Source organism: Heptranchias perlo, chromosome 25 (genome assembly GCF_035084215.1).
Source record: "Heptranchias perlo isolate sHepPer1 chromosome 25, sHepPer1.hap1, whole genome shotgun sequence".
Lineage (NCBI taxonomy): Eukaryota > Metazoa > Chordata > Chondrichthyes > Hexanchiformes > Hexanchidae > Heptranchias > Heptranchias perlo.
The window spans coordinates 31,566,392-31,574,500 of NC_090349.1; positions in this window are offsets into that span (position 1 = coordinate 31,566,392).

The following is an 8,109-nucleotide window of genomic DNA, read 5'->3' on the forward strand; positions in this document are numbered from 1 at the left end:
TTCTAAACCTCTTGTATTGAAGAACAAAGTTCATTAAGGCTTGTTGATTGAATTTTCATCTCCAAGTTGGCTTTTAATGATTGATGAACCTGGACCCCTAAGTTCCTTTGTTCATGTGCCCCGCCCCCAATGCATTCCCCTTTTGGATTATACTCGCATCTGTTATTCTCACATCCGAGATGTACTATCTCACACTTTTCTATATTAATGGCATCTGCCATTATTCTGTCTACTTGCTTAATCTATCTATATCCTTTTGCAGTTTTCTACTCCCTTGTTCACAATCCACAATGTCGCCAGCCTTTATATTATCTGCAAACACTTCTCCCAAATCCAGGTCATATATATATATATATATATAATGAAAAGCACCAATCCCTGGGGGGACACCACTTATCACTGCGTGCCAATCTGAAAATGTCTTATTTATCTCATTTCTCTGCCTCCTATTTCCCAATCAGTTTTATTCCATGCCATAAAGTTATCTCCAGTCCCATGCACCTCAATTTTAGCTGGTAATCTCTCATACAGAAAATTTATGCGTATTCATGAAAGTTCACTGACCTTCCTCTATCCACCACCTTATGTTTCTCCCAAGAACCCTCTCTTGGGTTAGTTAGACATAATCCACCTTTCACGGAGCCATGCTAACCCCCTAATCAGTTTATTCCTTGCCAAGTGCTCACTTGCTCTGTCTTTAATGATGGATTCTGGTAATGTTAAGGTGGGATGCGCAAAGCTGAACACAGTACTCCAAATGAATCAGGTCAATGCTCTGAATAGCCTAAGTGGTACTTCCTTCCATCGCTGAAAGTTAAAATTACCCCGTGTGTGTTTTGGGAGTGGGATAATTACCTTGTTGGTTAGAGTTTTGGCACAAGATAAAACCTACTTCTCGTGTGTTAATCCCTTCAAATTACAGACCCATTTTTTGATTTGGAAGAATTATTCTGGAATCTGGGATCAATTCCAGCCCAGGCTGCAGGAATGAACGTCTCCTCTCTCTACTGGCTGTAAAGACCCTATGCGAAATGAGTTTGAAAAGTCTTACTCCAATTGCCCATGGTCATGGCCCACTATCCCTAATTTGAAACTAATCAGCAATGTCACTCTGGGAAATCAAAAGATGGCTGGTGTAGGAAATGAAAGAGCAGCACACAGGAACATTGGGGGGAGCTCTGACTGAGACACTTTGGGCATGATTTTGAAATGCCAGCGGGATGGCAGCGGGGGGGGGTCAATGAGCGCACGGGTAACCCGGATAATAAAATCTTACCATTCTCCTCGCAATCGTGATTTAATTGGTGTCCCTTAACGTTGTTTCCGGATTTGCCATCCGAAGGCTGCGCAGCGGGCGGTCTGCACACCCGCATAACCTGCTGTCAGCTGGAGCGTCTGGATTTAAAGGGCCATTGCACCATTGGCTTTTGCTGGAGCGAGGAGCAAGGACACAGAAAGGAGCAGCAGAGGGGCAAGCCAGCTCCAAGATTCAGTGGCACGTCACTTGAGATGCTGCTGGCCGGGGTGAGGAGGAGGGAACAATTTTACCTGGCTGACAGGAAGAAGTGGCCTGCCTCTGCTACCGAGAAGGCCTGACTCGAGTTGGCAGAGGAGGTCACCAGCAGGAGCAACATATCCTGCACTTGGGTCCAGTACAGGAAGCGTTTCAATAACCTAACTAGGTCAGTAAAAGTGAGTACATTGACTGATTCTCCTGCATTCCGTGTTGCACATCACCACCACCCCTCCCCCAACTCATTCTGCTCTGCCAAGACTACACCATCACATCACTCCTCACACCCACTTAAGGCTCATCTTCAACCTATATTCACTCCCTGAGCACTACCTCTCCTCCCCATTTGTGAACCCACCACTACCACTCATCCCAATTCTGATCCAATGTGATATCTCTGTCTGATACTCATCCTCTGATGCACCTCTTTCATGGTCAGCCTCTCTCAAAGCAATGCATTCACCTGCTGACCACTTCACCATCACTCACTCACATGTCTGTATTTTCTCCCCTTGTCGGAGAAGGGAGCACAAAATGCACGCGAGAGGGCGAGGACTGGAGGGGAACCACAACAAATAGTGGTGCTCACAGAGGCGGAGGAGGAGGCCCTGGAGATAGAATCATAGAATCATAGAAGTTACAACATGGAAACAGGCCCTTCGGCCCAACATGTCCATGTCGCCCAGTTTATACCACTAAGCTAGTCCCAATTGCCTGCACTTGGCCCATATCCCTCTATACCCATCTTACCCATGTAACTGTCCAAATGCTTTTTAAAAGACAAAATTGTACCCGCTTCTACTACTGCCTCTGGCAGCTCGTTCCAGACACTCACCACCCTTTGAGTGAAAAAATTGCCCCTCTGGGCCCTTTTTTATCTCTCCCCTCTCACCTTAAATCTATGTCCCCTCGTTATAGACTCCCCTACCTTTGGGAAAAGATTTTGACTATCTACCTTATCTATGCCCCTCATTATTTTATAGACTTCTATAAGATCACCCCTTAACCTCCTACTCTCCAGGGAAAAAAGTCCCAGTCTATCTAACCTCTCCCTATAAGTCAAACCATCAAGTCCCGGTAGCATCCTAGTAAATCTTTTTTGCACTCTTTCTAGTTTAATAATATCCTTTCTATAATAGGGTGACCAGAACTGTACACAGTATTCCAAGTGTGGCCTTACTAATGTCTTGTACAACTTCAACAAATGTCTGGTGACACAACTTTAACATTCATCATACACAATATGAACTGATGTTAAGAATGATTGGCATGTTGAACACCTCAGTATGCTTATCGCAACATGACACAGATGATGCTTAATCTTGCCTTCTATTCTCTTCCAGGCCCTTCAACAATTGCAGTGACAGGAGAGGGCGATTCCTCAGAGTAGCTCCCGGCCTCTGAGGGCGCACCGTCACATCTTAGTGAGCCATCCACCAGCGCAGATACTCACACCTCGGTGGGTCCTAGCAGTCAGTTAGTTGGGTTGACACCTGGTGAGTCACCACACACAAGTGATCATGAGCAGACACTGGTGGCAGAGGCAGCTGTGGAGAGTCCGCGTCGGTGGGCGCACTCATCTCCAGGCTTTGCTCAGATGGACGCAGATGCTGAACCCCGGGGGCCATCCTTTAAAAGGAGAATGATCGAGGGGCAGCAGCACATTTACAAGGTACTGGAACAGGTGCCATGCACACTCTCCACCATAGCGGAGAGGATGGAGGAGTCCACCTCCCGCATGAGTGGACTTTGTGGCACAGGTACGTGAGGGAATCTTTGAGATAGTGGTGCAGATAAGTGCGGGAATGTCTGCGATGGAGAGAAGGCTAGTTTCCATTGAGTTTCAAGCATTGTTCACAAATGAGTCCATTCAGGCCCTGACAACGGCCGTTCGATCTCACGGTGAACAACATTCTGCCTCTTTAAACAGGCAGACAGAAACTTTACAACAAGGTTTTCAACGCATCATACATATCCTCCAAACTGTTCTCCAGCAGGGTGGGAGGAGCGATGTGGGCCTAGCCCAAGAGAGGGATGATGACAAAAGGGGACATAGAAGTGGGAACTCCACTCAAAGCTCTCCCACGTCTCACCCGTTGCCACCCTCTCCAGGTGGCTGACTCTGCCCCTGCACAGGTGCAGGTGCAGCAGTCTTTAGTGGGGCCCTCACGGTCTCCAAAACCCAGAGGGCGTAGGCCGAAAGCATCTAAGCAGTCAGGGCATGAACATGAGCAACCTGCCACTACATCTGCTGCAGCCACAGGGGATGCACCACATAAAAGTAGTAGGAAGAGAAAGGTTAAGGTTTTGTGATCACCAAGGGTATGCACAAGGGTGTTTGACAGACTGTCATGTTTTTCATTTCTATTTGGTTTTTGTTAAATTCACATTAAATATTATACGTCTCACCACTACTGCCACGTCTTGCCCATTCTTGACTGCCTTTTGTGATAGTGCCCTTTCATGTGCTTCATCATGAATGGTGAGACTTGATGCCTCCCAGTGGGTGCGTTCACAGTAGGTGTATGTGTAGTTGTAGGACTGTTTTGTGCAGGGTTGGGGGAGCTGGTATTGGCGCTGCTTTTTCCAGGTGGTCTAAGGACTGGACTATCCTCACTTTCCATACGTCCTTATGAGAATCGTTCAAATATCAGTGACTCCCTGGCCTCACAAGCAACCAGGTGAGCCGCTGCTCTGCCAATGGGTTCCACCCCCTCCTCCTCCTCCTCTTCCTCGTCCTCCTCCTCATCCTCCTCCTCCTCAATGTTGATGACAGATATGGATGCTGGATGAGTGCATGGGGCCTCATCAAGCGGTAACCCTCTCTGTTGCGCCATGTAGTTCAGGACACAACAGACGACTATAGTTCGACCCACTCTTGCTGGTGCGTATTGAAGCGTTCCCCCAGTCCGATCCAGGCACTGAAATCACATCTTCAGCAGTCCTAACGCATGTTCAATGACAGACCTGGTGGTGATGTGACTGTTGTATCGATGCTGGTCCTCGCTGATGGGGTTCCTCAAATGTGTCATGAGCCACATGTGCAGGGGATATTTCTTGTCTCCGAAGAGCCAGCCCTTAAGGCTGTTTGAGTCATGGAAGAGGGGCTGGATGTTGGATTCCCTCAGAATGAATGAATCATGGCAGCTGCCAGGGAATCTGGCACACACGTTGAGAAATCTTTTCCTGTGGTCGCAACCGAGCTGCACGTTGATGGAATGATATCCCTTTCTGTTGATGAACAGTCCTGGCTCATGTGGAGGCGCTCAGATTGCTATATGGGTGCAATTGATTGCACGCTGTATCCGTGGGAAGCCAGCCACAGAGTGGAAACCGCTGCCCTCTCCATCTAGCTGAGGTCGTCCATGGGGAAGTTGACGTATTACGACGCCCTGCGAAACAAACCATTGGTGACCTGTCTTATGCACTTGTGGGCAGACGACTGAGAGATCCCAGCGATGTTCCCCGAGGTGCCCTGGAATGATCCAGAGGCGAAGAAGTTGAGGGCAATGGTCACTTTAACTGCGACCGGCAATGCGATGCCACCAGGCCCAGCCGGGAGCAGCTCGGCATGAAGGAGGCTGCAGATGTCTGTGACCACCCAGCGACTCACTCTCAGCCTCCATAGGCACTGCTTCTCAGAGAGGTCCAAGAAGCTCAGCCTCGTTCTGTAGACCCTCTCACAAGGGTAGTGCCTCCTGCGACGTCGGTCTTTCTGTTGTTCCCCTCTCTGCTCTTGTGCAGGTTCCTGTGGCGCACCTCTGTGTGGTGGAGCTGAATGTGTCGGAACTGCACACCATGCCTGGAGAGGATAGCAACGGTCCTCCTCCTCGGATGTACTGGTGAATGCAGCCATTGCGGCCCCTCCCATCCTGATATCATCAGTTTGAGAGGGTCCAAAAAGTAGTTAAATATATGTAAACAAAACAATTCTGAGTGTGAACCAAGAATTTTAAGTCTAAACACCAAGATCTCCCAGCCAAAAGTTTGTCTGAGAAAACTGAGTGCCCTGCTGCAATAACTCACCTTTTATCCCCATCTACCAAACAGGGATTTAAATGTCCAAATGGTTACCGGCTACAACCCGCCGAGTTTCCCATGCCGTGTGTCACACAGCACGGGAAACACATTGAGGCAGTGTTGAAATCACTTGTCAGCATAATTAATTACATTCATGCACATTTCAAGTACTTTAATTACTGAAATTGTTGGTTTAAATATTGTCCCACCGGCTTTAACTGCCGGTGGATTGGAGCCGGGATTCCTTCCACCTCCAGAAAATCCCGATTTTGTTTCCCCCCTGCCCCCAACACACCCATTGTTGGGGTAGAGCAGAAGAATCTTTGTTCTGCGTAAGTGTGCTTTTCCTAACCTGGGAATGCTTGATGAGACAGTGTGGAGGAAGTTTTACTCTGCCTTTAACCCATATTGTGCCTGACCTGAGGGCACTTGCTGCTGACACTGGGTGCCCCAAGCAAGAAAGTGTTCCACTCCCCAACACAAAGATCCCTCATGTTGCTAAACATAAAAGTCAAAAATAAAAAAAGAGTCAATCACTGTTTTGGTTGCATCATTGAGATGAATAAAATGCTTGGCTTCTCCTGGGCAACCGTCAGCCACTTTCCTCTTAATAACGTCATATATATTTCAATATCAAGCGTGTCATTGTTTCATTAGAAAACTAAAAATAATGTTTCCAAACACTTCTTCACAAAGCTACAGGGTCCCTTTAAAAAGAACATGCTTTAATTTCAGTGCGAAAACACTTTCAGGCAGAGTTTAAATGTAGGGCAGTCAGTCACACTGGCAGCAGCAAGAATCCTTCCCAAGGCACACACTGAAGGTATGATTAAAATCCTAAGATGAACTTTCTGTGTGAGTATACTAGAGGGTTTACAGAGCTGTGATAGTTAGTCCCAGGACAGAAATAAAAACAGAAAACGCTGGTCCATCAGCCTTTATAAAGACAAATTTCAGGTTAACATTTAGTGGAGACCATTCCTCAGAACTAGTGCTGATACTGATTCCACAATCGTTATTTTTTTGTTTCCAATTTTCTCATCTGCTCTCCTAATAGAGTTAACTCACACTGAGGTACAAGTTCACAGGCACTGACTGCACCCCTGCACCTCAGCTTTAATGGCCATTCTTCATCTGCAAACCTAGATAGTGAGTTTGATCGGGCTATTCGCCACAGGGGCATCACAGCTGAGCCTGATCCTGTCCTCACCCGATGTCCATATATTCAGCTTTCTAGTAGCAGTGATCAGGAGCAGGAACACTGGCTGATTTTTCATTCTCTAACCCATGGATACTGAGGCCAATTGTACCTCTCTAGCTGAGAGCTAAACTCCGTAAACTTGAGCTCATCCAAAACTCTGCTGCCCGTATCCTAACTCGCACCAAGTCCCGTTCACCCATCATCCTTGTGCTCGCTGACCTACATTGGCTCCCTGTCTGGCAACACTTCGATTTTAAAATTCTCATCCTTGTTTTCAAATCCCCTCCATGCCCTCACCCCTCCCTATCTCTGTAACCTCCTCCAGCCTACAACCCTCTGAGATCTCTGTGTTCCTCTAATTCTGGCCTCTTGCGCATCCCCGATTTTAATCACTCCACCACTGGTGGCTGTGCCTTCAGATGCCTAGGCCCCAGCTCTGGAATTCTCTCCCGCCCCTCTACCTCTCCCTCCTCCTTTAAGATGCTCCATACAACCTTTGACCAAGCTTTTGGTCAGCTGTCCTAATATCTCCTTGGACTCAATTTTGAAATGGTAGCGGGTTGACAGCGGGAGGGTAAAGGTGCGCGTGGCAAACCCGAATAAAAAAAACTTACTGTTTCCGACGCGATAGCAATGTAATTGATGGTGATTAAAGTTCTTTCGGGGTTTCGCGCCTGGCAGTCAACCTGATTGACAGACTGGCTGCCGACAGGAGCTACAATGCCAAGTCGGGGGGGAGAGAAAGAGAGAGAGAGAGAGAGACATCATCCGGTGCTGGAACGGAAGATCGGCAGGGGGAGAGTGGAAGATCAGGGGAGAGAGGGAAAGATCAGGAGGGAGAGGGGAAGATCAGGAGGGAGAGGGGAAGATTGGGGGAGAGGGGAAGATCGGGGGGAGAGTGGAAGATCAGGGGGAGAGGGGAAGATCGGGGAGAGAGGGGAAGATTCGGGGTGGAGAGGGGAAGATCGGGGGGGAGAGGGGAAGATCGGGGGGAGAGGGGAAGATCGGGGGGAAAAGGGAAGATCGGGGGTGGAGGGGGAAGATAGGGGAGGTGGAAGATCAGGGGGAGAAGGGAAGATTGGGGGGGAGGGGGAAGATCAGGGGAGGGGAAGATCGGAGGGACATGGGGGGGAGAGGGGAAGATCGGGGGGAAAGGGGAAGATTGGGGGACATTGGGGGGTGAAGAGGGGGAGATCGGGGGGACATCGGAGGGAAAGAGGGGGAGATCGGGGGACATCAGGGGGGTAAAGAGGGGGAGATCGGGGGACATCAGGGGGGTAAAGAGGGGGAGATCGGGGGGACATCAGTGGGGTAAAGAGGGGGAGATCAGGGGGGCATTGGGGGGGGAAGAGGGGGAGATCGGGAGGACATTGGT